This window comes from Filicampus tigris, chromosome 9 (genome assembly GCF_054856515.1).
Source record: "Filicampus tigris isolate MCC_2025a chromosome 9, RoL_Ftig_1.0, whole genome shotgun sequence".
Taxonomy (NCBI): domain Eukaryota; kingdom Metazoa; phylum Chordata; class Actinopteri; order Syngnathiformes; family Syngnathidae; genus Filicampus; species Filicampus tigris.
This window is the reverse complement of record NC_141225.1, coordinates 7,875,584-7,889,013: the sequence shown is the minus strand read 5'-3', so window position 1 is coordinate 7,889,013 and position 13,430 is coordinate 7,875,584. Positions and strand designations below refer to the sequence as shown.

Sequence of the window (13,430 nt, the reverse complement as noted above, 5' to 3'; positions counted from 1 at the left end):
TGCCACAAGATAGTGGCAAAGGCCTTTTATCTATTAGACAAGGATCAAGCGTTTTGCAAGGTAAATTTTATTTTAATGGCCTAGAAGTATTTTTCATTTAAACATTTCATCTTATGATGCTTTTAATTGTTTTGTTTTTGTTTATTTTTAAACATGGACAGTGGACATTAATCAACATTTCTGTAAATACGCCAGTTTTAGCTATAAAGCTAGTTTTCGACCGTCGTCCCTGTGCAAGATGTTACAATGCAGCAGCTAAAAACAACAACAATGAGTTAAAATAATATATACTAAATAATACTGTTTAGTTTAGGTTAGTACCTAAATAGATTAGATTTACGAGTGACTACAGCATGTTCTGACATTCTGACACATGTTCTGACACAATTTGAGTCAGCCGGAGGAACGAAATTTGATCGCAAATAAACCTACCCGCTCCTCAACCAAATTCTCACCTTTATTCATCATTTCCCCTCTCTGTTGTTGCTACAAAAATGACATAGAAAGCAACCAATCCCATTCGATTAAGAACTGAAAAGAAAGACGCAAAAAGGTTTTCAGACAATTTTTAAAATGAAGGCTGGCTCATCAAGGACAGTCACATTCTTAAAAGGAAGGGCGAGCTGGCTGAATACAAGCACTCTATTCATATTCCCCCCAAATTAATCAAGTGGTGATAATGGAAAGGACAGGGATTGTAAGTTCAACTAATTAAATTAGATGGCTGATTTGGGATGATAAATGATGTTCATGAATAGGACCGCAGGTTTGCCACTTCCTTCGCCAGAGTCAGACATTAGGGCCTGTGAGCGTTAGAGAAACACTAACACGCTGAACAATTTGTTCACTTATGAATAGATTTGATTCCAGGAGAAAATGAGAAAACATAATACGGTTCCCTCATGCGGGTTTCCCTTGACTTTTTGCAGTGTAAAAAAAATGTTTCCATATCAATCCATTGCCTATTTTTGCTTAACGAACTGCGGACGAGAACAAAAGCTTGTAGCCATTTCGAGCCGCCCACTACAGAGCAGAGTAGATGCACAGAAGATTGCAAGAAAAAAACAGCTCCTTTCCTTTTTCAGCCAACACCAATCAGATGAAAATTTCCTGATCAGCCCCGATCTGTGGTCAAATGATTGGACTGGGACAACACGCTACTTTAAAAAGGAATGAAAAAGCAAGCAATGAGTACAAAATAAAGTTGAGGGAGCTAGAGGAGAAAATATCAAATGATGAGACACAAGAAGAACCTACAACGTCCAAGAAAACGAAAGCTGCATTTAGTATAGTTACATACTAAATATGTGTTTATCGCTACAGGAGAGTGTCACTCACCACTCCGTTTTGTCTGCGTAATATGTGGCACAAGGCTCATATCAAAGAATACCTGCGTTCCAATTCCGAAACCAGATTTTCAAAATTAGCAAATTTACAGAGTAGCCTGTACATGAGTAACACACTTCAGGAGTCAAGTGTCAGCCTGTTGAAGAACAAGCGCAAGATTCCCACTAATTACAGCAAACTACATTCAGCGTAATGTTGAGTCAGATTTTCAATCATTTGTTTTTTCTTTATGCAGAACTGGTTTGTGGTACAAAAAAGGTTGGGAACGGCTGTGTCAGGGGCCTTTAATCAGCTTTCTTCTCACATCCCAACATGTCTGCAAACATGTGGCTCCTATTTTATTACAAGTTGTGCAGAACCCTTCTATGCTGTGATTTAGTTTGGGACTGTGGGGAGGTAGGGAGAACAGGACAGAGCCCATAAATCCCTTTTCCTTTACACAGTAAAAGCATGTTTCCCCCAAAGTGCAATGAGGTCCAAAAGGTCCCAAAACAGCTGTTCCTCGGGGCTCTGCTGCTGCCTGTCTCTTGGGCTGCCATTCGTTTATGAGCGCTGCATCAGGAGCTCCCTAGTAGAAAAGTCCGTATTTGCATGTACATGTAGCGCTCTGGCAGCTCTCTCCGTTTCCACAGCTGCAAAGGATTGTGGCTTTTACATCTACAGCAATTTTCCAAAGTAAGCTTCGAGTTGATCGAGCTTTAAACCATCTGAAGGGGAAAAGATGGACTACCACCATCCACTTAAAATTATAAGCCCATTCTTAAATGAGCATTTTATGGTCCTTGGAAGTGTATTGGTGGGCTTGCATATGTTCGGCAGACCGAGGAGATACATCGGCAATCCAGTTAGGGCAGTGCTGATATTGCCGAGTTTGCACATTGCGCCTAAAAAGAAGCTTATGGTCTCAGACCACAGAAAGTCTGCAAAAACGTTGCTAGATTTTGCATTTACTTGTCTGTGGAAGTTCACACAGACCACATCACTGTGCACACATTCTCACAATTACTGATGTAAAAATACAGTGATCTCACGTTAATTGAGGGGTATAACTTCAAGACCCACCACCAATAGGTGACAAAATGTGTTATCACATTGTTTAGACGTTTACCGGTACCTAGGCAGAACCTAGTGGTTGTAAAAAAATTTAAAAATAGAATACAATAACTGATTTGTAGTGCATATCATACACAATGCAAAGCAATGTAATGTAATACAAATTGCTTACTAAAATTACTTAAAGCGTATACAGTGGAAGAACAAGATTTTTGAAAACATTATAAAAATGCTTTTAAAGACCTTGATCATAGGTATAGGAAAATAGCATAATATTAATGGGTTTAAAAGCATTGACACTTCATTGGTATGTTTATAATCTTTATTCATTCATATTATTCACTCTGATAATAATATCGGGGGGCCGTATTATACACAAGTACACAAACATGTTTTTAAGGGTGATTTTGGGGGGGTGTATTATACACGGGTGCGTGCTATTCATGGGATTTTACGGTAAATGGATTAATAACACATTTTAAACGCATTGTAGATGTATTTGAACACAGAAAAATAAAATATACAGAAAATCCTGCACATCTTTGTGGTAGACATGTAAATGTCTGGGTGAGAGATGTGGCTGACAGCAGCTCCTGTGTGGAGGAACAATGTACTTCTGTGACAGCAATAATTGCTTGCAACACAAGTAGTGTTAGATTACACATTTTTATCATTGTAGAACAAGCTTTCATGCAGGCAGTGTACCTCCTCTATTACGGCTCTGATATGGCATCCGAAGACGGACGACTGGCAATTCAGGGTAAAAAGACTAGTATTTTCTTTTTAAAGTCCAACAATTAAGAAGTGTAGAACACGTCGCCCTATTTATTATCTTGCTGAAATACGAGTAAGCCCATTTTTAGGTCTCACACAAGTAAGCCGACATACTACTAGGCCATTGCGGAGTCCATTTTAATTTGTGGTGGCACCAGTTTATACGCGGCACATGGACACATGTCACCAAACATAAGCAGATAAAAAATGTACTTGCTTGTATGATTTCAAACTTGAAGGGTGGGGAAAAAAGTGAATTTTACATAATATTTTCCCTTAAATGTCCCCATTAAGGCTTGTATTCTTGTCTCACACAAGCTCCTTTGACACTGGTCATGTATGTCTGCATTTTCCCAGATCACTGTCCTGTGTGTACGGTACGGGTTGAAGCCATACTCAAAGCACACAACTTGCAAGCTGCCAAAAGCATGTTTCTTCATAGGATAAGAAGCTGGACAAAACAAGTCATTTAGAAACCATCCAAGATGACAGTATTATTTCATAAAAAAAACAGTATTTGGCAAATATTTACAGATTTGCTATGCCCCTTAACCTCTGAGTTGAATTGGGTGCAATGCTTTAAATATCGGCGCTGTCTGTCCAAGCTATTGCGGAATGCTGGTTTTGGATCACACGGCTGCGGAAGGAAAGTCAACAGTTGAGAGACACGCTTTGAGGCAACGCTGCCGTCTGCCGCGAGAAAATCCTCCTAGACCCACAGGAAGCATGTCATCACTCATTAGAAAGATACCGTGTGGATTGGTTGTTTTTCCTCCTTTCCCAAAAACAAAACATTTGGTCGCACGCATGCAAACGTATTTTATAATCATTTTAGAATGTTTATGTGTACGCAATCTTTAATGAAATACCGATAGGCACTGTATCTAACGGCTTCCTATCATGACTGTATGCGACTTTACTATTCCATGCAAATGAAAAGTGGAGTTCATGTGTCAGACACACTAATAGCGATTTTGCCCGGTCACAGTTATATCATATCAATTTAATTATTACAGTGAACCCCAGCGTTTTGAGTTCATCAATTCATCTACTAGTATTTGTTTTCCACCCGTGGAACCTATTCTCCGCAATTTTCTGAAAAGCTCAATTAGTTGTAGTTTTTGTACTCCTCCTGTAATACCCTAAAATGCAAGATGGTGCCAAAGCACTGGCTAATAGGAAAGTAGTAGTTGGTGTGATGGAAGTATGTTATGGAAGTATGTTAGTATATATTTTGGGGCCCCAATTATACTTGTTCTTTTCGGCAGTGCTCGGTACCAATCCTGCAACATCTTGTTTGTATTAATTATCAGTGCATTAATGCAGCTAAACTCTGATGACTTTATAATGTGGAGAGAATAATATCTGCTGGCATGTTACGTCGGTTTTAACATGTTGTATATTGCTGACGGAGGAAAGAATCCGGAAAGTCATATCAGTGTGTCTGTCAATCCTCCTCAAAATATTTGCTGTTGTAAAATAGTTAAAACGGCAGCAGGTTGTCATCACCTGAGAAACGCACGACTCGAAACATCTCTTCTAAAGGCATCGTCTAAAATAGAAAATGCTGCATTATTAACGGCTCCCTATTGCACATCCTCGCCCCCTCGTGAACCAAAATATCAACCACGAGCCGAGCACATTTTCAAAGTGGAGCGTCAGCAAAAATCGCACTGTTGCAATTCTGGAAGAAGGGTTGGACCGTAGCCTTTTTTTTTTTTTTTTTTTTTTTTTGTAATTCAATCCATTGGCTCTTTTTGTTTTTAATTATCAGTATGCTCGCTCGTGGCTGAAGCGAATAAATGGCTGCATTAAAGTCTGATCGATTACACCGTCATTGAAAGCATACCGCTCGTGCACTCAACATTTATTTGTATAATTACATTATGTTCCCTTTTTTTCAGTCCACTGGGCCAAGAGTGCACGGCCTTTTAACCCAGATTTATACACAGGCAATGAGCGCACTCTCTTTCCTGCATGTCAAGACATATGCTGATGGATGGGGAAAAGAAAGCCCGTGTGACTTGTGAATGATTCATAAACAAGATCAATTAGTTAGCTCATTTGGCGATCCATGAGATGATTTTCCTCTGGGAAGACATCATTAAATTCATATAGCAGAATGCATGGATTATTTATGTCACCTTGATGAAGGATGAACCCCCATCCATCCATTTTGTAGGAGGCAAATGTGCTAGTTACAAGGGCGCGCCTAGTTACAGTACATTTAAATGTATTTTTCTGTTGCGGAGGTGGTCCATGCCTCAGTGCACAGATCGTTGGGCGCGTCACGATGAGAATGGCCTCCAAGGAGGTGTGATGCTGAGCCCTCCCGTCTGACCCCGCTGGCAGCGACCATATGCGTCCTCCTCCAGTCAACATCACCTTGGCACCACGTGTGGCCCTCAGCCTCCTTGTCCGTGTCACTGACTCTTGTGCACATAAGCTCGGCATGTTCTAACCAGCATTTGAGGGCGTTTACACAACTGTACGGTAGTTTTTTCATTTGCACTACACTGTTGCGTTTAAAGTGAACATAGTGTGAAAAATTAGTAATGGGAAAATTAAGCTTGAAATTTGCTTCATGAACCAGTTGTTATATTTTTTGACTCCTCTAAATGGCACACACTGTTCAACATTGGGCTGAAAGCACTGACTCGAAATTTCTTAAAGTCTTTTATTTAAAGCAACGATGCTTTCCGGAGGGGTAAAAAAAATCAACTACTGGTTCATGAAGCAAGTTTGAAGCTTCATTTTCCTATCACTATGAAAAAATGAAATGCTTGTTTATGAAGACAGTGGGCCCCTGCTTTTGGGGGATAGAGGCTGGGTCCCCACTAGTCAGTGGTGAATTCATGCAAGGGCTATTCAATTGCAGTCTGGACACTGAGGGGTAAACATCTGCTCCAGAGGTCTCCCAAAATATATAACCACAAAGCTGTTAAGTTAGCAACACAGAGTAGCCGCTTGCTTTGTTTCATGTCTTTGTTCTCCCCCAAAAGTCACACTCTGCGTTTGCATGAGATAAAACTGCCATCCCAAAACTGAGTGATTTCAACCAGAAAGTGCCAATTGGATCTTAATTATGCTATAATTCCTTGTCATCTGTGTATTTTCATGGAAAAACATCAGAAGCCTTTTATTGAGATACTAGGGAACAATTATAATTTTGGGGGGAAAAAAATACATAATATACATAATTGTATCTCTTTTAAGTCCAAGTTCATTGGCAGAGTGTATTGACTAGTCCTGGCAGTCCCATCTGGCTGTGCGTCAGTACTTTTCACACCAGCAGTCCCCATGGTAGTTCTTCTTCAGCACAACTCGGCCATTGGCGCTGTAATTAAGCCATACATCTTCCCCTGGACCATATGCATAACCTGCCTCTGATTAAACCCTCAGTGCCCAGTGACTAATGTGATTGTCTTGCGCAATTGCCCAGTTTAGGAACCACTCAAGTCAATCAGTATGCAGTCGACTCCACCACCTTAATTCCTTAAACCAGCGTGGAATCTTTTGCTACCAATTATGTTTATGTTCTAAGTTCTTAGTTTTTGTGAGAGAGCAGGATTCTTACATTATATACTGTTCTACTATTCAGATAGCAGCCCTGCAAAACTGATCACACAGAAGGTACTCCAGAATACGAGTAGTTTTAGTACAGTATTATTACGCCACAGATCCCAAAACTGATTTCGTCATTAGGGTCTTAGGTAGCTAGAGCATGTCACGGCCTGCCACAAAGCTCAATAAAGGTTGGGAAACACTGCCTTAAACCAGTAATTCCTGTCGAGTGTGCCATGGCAGATTACTGTAATGTGTCATGGGTGATCATTGGGTGTGTTTCCAAATCCATATTCACTCAGCTAGTCCGAAAACTATTTATTTACTATGAATAATGCATCTTTGTTCAAGTATCAATGCCAAACAGGAGATTAAAATACTCTTCCACTTGATTGCAGAAGGTACATAATTAACTTGTGTATCAATTTTTTGTGACACTTTTGTGTGGTTGTGTGCTGTGAATTAATGTAAAATAGGGCTATCATGTCCAATATGAAAGTGGCTTTTGTAACACTGAGTAAGCCTGGCTATGTTTTCACCCTCTGGCACCACATCCTCACCTTTCATTTAATAGCATGCAAAGTCCATCGCTTGATCGTACAAAGCGAGGAAAGCAAAGGGGTGACTCATGGCTACTAATATGCTTGGAGCCTGCACTGCAGAATGAGCAACGGATTCATAAAAAACATAATCCACACTTTGACGTTCATATGTGTAGTTGAGTTCTGCACGTTTCAAGATAAATTTGATGGAACCCATGGCTAACAGTGTTTTTGAGATGCATGACACGGTGGACCGCTTGCACTGTCCTCCTCAGCAGTGATGGCGGATGCCGGCACACCTCTGGCTACCTACTTTTCATTTGCCTATTTGTTGCTGTGATGCAACCACAGCCAGTGGTGCTGTGCTTCAAACACTGGGGGAGATACGTTCCAGACCCACCTGCTATACCTTAAGTGAAATCTGCAATATACTGAGAAAGTATAAACCAAAAAAATGTTAAAATTTTACAATCAAATCCCATTGTCCCCATTGTGGCAAAGGGAAAATAGTACTGCATTGTAAATAATAAATACATCAACATAATAAAAGAGAAATAAACTGCGTTTTTGAAGTGTAATTAAGGCGAAAGTCACATACACAAACTAGTGCATTCGTTTTTTTGGGTGCATCTAAGGGGCGTGGTTAAGTGACTCAGGAGCCTGCCACATGTCAGGGTATTACAATCTCAAACAATCTTTAACGTTACATGCGGTATCTGCAGTCGCGACACGTTTTGTTGTTTTGTTTTTTGGGAGGTTGTTTTTTTATTTATATATATATATATTTTTTTTTAATTAAATTATCAGATAATATATTATATATATATATATATATATATATATATATTCATTCATTCATTATCCATACCGCTTATCCTCACAAGGGTCGCGGGGCGTGCTGGAGCCTAACCCAGCTGTCTTTGGGCAGTAGGCGGGGGACATCCTGAATTGGTTGCCAGCCAATCGCAGGGCACACAGAGACAAACATCCGCACTCACAATCACACCTAGGGGCAATTTAGACAGTCCAATCAACTTACCATGCATGTTTTTGGAATGTGGGAGGAAACCGGAGTACCCGGAGGAAACCCACGCAGGCAAGGGGAGAACATGCAAACTCCACACAGGGAATTTTATTTTGTGTAATATTGGTCACCAAGAATCCATATTGCTTGGGCACTACTAAAAACACATGAACAGGTTGCTATAATTTCAGATGCATTATAAGAATGTCCTTGTTGACTAGACAAATAGAGTGTTCTACAAAAAAAATATAACGGGGTGCGCGAATAATGAACCGTGATATATGGTGGGGTTGACTGGACTGCTTTCCTGCAGCCTGTGCTGCCGCTTGCTGCCAGTGTGAACGGCTGGGCCCAGAAGTGCCTGCGGTAATTAGGGCTGACATGATGTTTATGTAACCTCCAAGCCTCACAAACCAGATGCAATTATAGGCTCCTGGTCCGTGTGACCCCCATCTCTGTAGTGGAGCGCTGCAGTCCTGCGAGTGAGCCTGGTTCTGCAGTGTCACCGAGGGGGGGTGTCTGGTGGTGGGTGGGGGCTGCGTGGTTTGGTGGTGGTTGGGTGTGGCGGGATTTTCTTTTCACAGCTCCCCGCGACGGCTGCTCCCGCCGCATAATCAAAAGTGACGGGCACTTGAGCGGAGAGGGCGCAGAGTCCCCCAATTTCCGCAAGGACTCCTCGGCAGGGGGAAGCGGGGAAGCCGAGGGCCGGGGTAGCAGACTTATTGTGGTCCGGCGAGGGGAAGAGAGAGACGGGGTGGGGGCCTTATTACAACGCTTAACTGCACTCACAGGCCCTCATTAAGCCACCACACCAGTGACTTAAATCCAAACAGACAATAACAAGAGGCTGCCGTTTGAGTAAAAGGCCTCCATCTTGGACTATCGGCATTGTAATGGCTACTTTATGGAGCTGCAAGGCAAACATATTTCCGTAAACACTGATGTTTTGCTACAATGGCTCAATTTGAGGGGAACGTTTAAAGGGATTCCGGCGCACAGTAATGAGAGTGAGTGCGCGGTTAGACAAATGCAATAAAAGCTGAGTAGCTTTAGGTGCCGCAGTCATACAACAATATGCAGGGTGGTTGAGTGGTGGGGGTTGAATGATGAGACATCACAGGCACATAATGCTGTCGGGAGACTAAATAAGAAAAGAAAAAGCCCTGTTGGCTCAGGAGTAAGGCTTGTGATGCCAAATGATGCACTTGATTGAGACAATTAAAGAGCAAATCAATGCTTTGGCCTCACTGAAATCCCGAGAGGAGGAGAAGACTTCAAGCACAAGGGCTAATACATGCAAAGCTCAAATGTTTGCAGAGGAGATCGGGAGAGATTTGGAGGTGTCTCTTGATAGAACCCTTGAGATAAGGACTGGATTTACACTCCATTCATTTTTGAAACTGCTTATCCTGCTCAGGGTTGCGGGAAGCTGGAATTTATTCCAGCAGACTTTGGCCGAAAAGGCTAACTACACCCTGAACTGGTTGCCAGTCATTCACAGGGCAAATAGAGAGACTGACAGGAGTTGATCCCAAGCTGCCTGCAACAAAGTAAGACAAGTGGATACCATCGGTGACCACTGCAAGTCCAAGTGCTCACTTCTAACTTAACCCTGTATCCGGTTTTTGTGCCTGTAGTTTTCCATGTATATTTCAACCCACACATATCTCAAATCAGTCAGTGTTTACACTTATGGAATCAATGAAACAACTCACACGAGCAGACATCCAAATTGCATTGCAAAGTGTCAATTTCAGGCAGGGACAATACAGGAGTAAACTGTCATACAAATAAATGAGAGAAATATTTTGGGTGAATTAGCGTTTATTTGGCCAAAGCTGATTCTTAGCATTATTGAAACATTATGGTCCATTAAACATGGATAAACTTCACATTATTCCACTGGCTGCTCTTCATAGGGGTGGGGACCAAGCCCAGCAGCAAACAGCGAAAAAAATGAGTAATTGGCACACAACCTGAAATTGTTCAGAAATGCCCATATTAAGAGTTTATACAAGAAATATACCATGCACTATGATCCCAAAACATTTGATATAATTTCAATGCATTTTACAAAAATAAAAAAAATGAATGAGAAGTTGTTTTAGAAAAAAATGTACTGGAAATCTGTGTGGAGAGGACACTCATTCACAACCCAGGCTAAACTTAGGTACTACTCGACATGCAGTACGTTATTAGTGAATATGAGTCACTTCAACGTACTACCTCCCTTGATACCAATTACTGTGCTACTTTGCTATTTAGACAGTGCTTTGGTGAAATCACAAAAGCTGCGAAAAGGTGAATTTTTCAGCAAACAACAAAAAAAACTGTGCATATGCGGAGGATTACGAAATATACATATCCCATCTGCACATTAACCCTGCACTGCCATCGACAGGTATCCGATACGCATCAGGTTTTTATCCACATTTGGAAGGAGCCTGATTCCATTCTGAGGTATCCAATTGCATTCATTGTAATTTATGCTGCCATGGCACATGTCCGAATTAAGATACTCGAGGGCAAAAAAAAAAAAAATAATAATTGTGTCACTTGAAGCATGCAGTGTAAATCCAGCCTAAAAGGTAAATCTTACCCAGAGGAAGCACTTTTTCCCCCCTTACCGGAACTCTTGCCCATAATCACTGAGGCAAAAGTAGTGTTTTGTATTGTTTAAAATAACGCTGAGTGGCTGGGTGAGCTGCAATCAGCGCTGAATGGTTTGCGTGTGCGTGTGTGTGTGTAATGGGCTACAGCGGCGAGCCCGCCGTGCAGAGCCACAATTTGCAATTCCTGGCCATGAGGTTGAAGTGTAAGGACCAGTCTCATTCGGTCTGTCCCGTCATTGACGGCACACTCACAGCCACTCATCTGCATACATCAGCATACACTCTTTGTGTGTGCACTCCACATTTGTGCTTGTGGAGTGGTGAGTGTATTCAAGAGGAAGCCTAATGCTGCTCACTTACCAGCAACCTTGGAAAGGAGTACAAATACTTCATGTTTCTCTACTTTACTTTGCTATTTTGGTTTCTGGCAACTATTACTTTTACTGTATTTTCATTGTTTTACTGCAATCCATTTCCCTCAAGCATCTTGGTTGCTGCAAAATAAAATGACAAGAAATTGTTCACTGACTAAATGCTGGAACCGCGGGGCAAAAAGCTGAATAATGAACAATGCCAATTTACCTCCGTGGAGTACTGACAACAAGAAAGACACCTGCAGCTGACTCTGCTGCTCACACATCTCCAGCAGCAGACACCAACCAAATTAACCACAATGGTGGTGATCACGAAATTAATGTTACACAGCCTTAGATATTAACAGGAATGATTTTTGTACGTCGGATAAAGTTCTTCTTTTACCTACCTAAAGTGAAGCACGTCAAGGTAGGTTCAATTAATTTAGATAAATGCAGTGAAGTCAAAATGTCAATGCTCAAACATGTGATCAACGAAACTTTAAGCAGGAATGCCATCTGCTCTCGGGAGAAATCCGTACCTGGAGCCGGTGGCGCAATGCCGTCTCGTGTGCGCCGAGTTTAGATGTACACAAGTTATACTCATTCTTTATATAAATGACATACAACTCTACCCAAACTTTTATGCTTGAAACATGTTAAATTAAATTTGTTCATTCTGGAGACCAGTCATTCAAAATATAAATATTCTTAATATTAACAAGCAATGCAAGTTGTTTACACATGACCTAAAGTCACGGTTTGTTTAAAAAAATAAAAAATATTAACATAGTGCAACATAAATCATACATAAATATCTCAAACATGACACACATTCAGCCATCAGTAACATAAACACATATGGGAAGGATTAACGTCCTTATAATGTCATTAATTAAATGAATTCTGGGAACCGTAGGGATGCAAAATAGGTAGAAATGACACGCCTGGACGTTAAAGCTTCTATGGGCAAAGTGTTGCCGCGTTCCATGTTGGTGGATGTCAAAAAAAAGAAAAAAAATCAAGAATGGATTTTTTGTATTGATAGCACACACGTTGGCGTTGGTAAAAAAAAAAAAAAAAAAGGAAGTTTCATGAAAATTGGTTGTGAAATGAGCACATTATCACTTATTTTCACTGCACATGCATTGCCTTTGATGGCCGGCACAACGTCTGTGAGCTGTGCTGCTATTTATGACGGCAGTTGCAGTGCTCGTGCTTTTGTTAAGAGATAATAGCTTGCTGATCGTTGAAGTTAGAGAAAGTGGGTCACTGCACTAGTGTTCACATTACCATTAGCTTTGTCACGTTACTGCTCAGGTAAAAGCCTTTGATCTCCGCAAAGAGATTCACATTGGGTGGGGGTCGCTGTCATTGAATTTATTTACAACTTCTTCTTTTTAACAATATACAGTAGCTTGCAAAAGTATTCGACCCTCTTGAACTTTTTTACCTGTTACCACATTGCAGGCTTTCAAAAATAAACATAGATATTTTTGTGAAGAATCAACCACCAAGTGGCACACTATTGTGAAGTGGAATGAAATTCATATGGCAGCAAAATCTACAATGAAATGGTACAGAACTAAATCCAATTTAGAATCTGTGGAAAGATCTGTAAATTGCTGTTCACAAACGCTCTCCATCTAATCTTCCTGAGATCGAACTGTTTTGTAAGGAAGAATGGACACAAATTTCAGTCTTGAGATGTGCAAAACTGACACAGACGAACCCCGTGCTGTAATCGCAGCAAAAGGTGGTTTTACAAAATATTAACTCACACGCCACATTTTTTTTATTTAAAAAGTTTTAAATAGTGCATGAATTTCATTCCACTTCATGTCCCATTTGGTGTTGATTCTTAACACCAAAACAAATCCAAATTCATATCTTTATGTTTGAAGCCCGAAATGTCACAAAAGGTCAAAAGCTTCTAGGGGGCCGAATACTTTCGCAAGCCATTGTATTTACAGTTACCCCCTGTGTTCTGGGGCAATAGGGACCAGCGAATAGCAAAAATCTGCCTATAATTGACGCCAATTTTTTTGGCTCACTTGGTATATACCATAATAGATTGTCCTCTATGTGACCCCTGAGCTAAAATGAGTTTATCACCCCTGCTCTATGGCAACCCCTGACGGGACAAACTGAATGTCACACG

The 13,430-nt window shown here is 40.9% G+C and overlaps 1 protein-coding gene across 7 annotated transcripts in view; it reads right to left on the bottom strand.

Moving 5' to 3' along the window:
- ephb2b (eph receptor B2b) overlaps positions 1–13,430 on the bottom strand; it is a 174,452-nt gene that overhangs the window by 26,699 nt on the left and 134,323 nt on the right. The window lies entirely within an intron of this gene.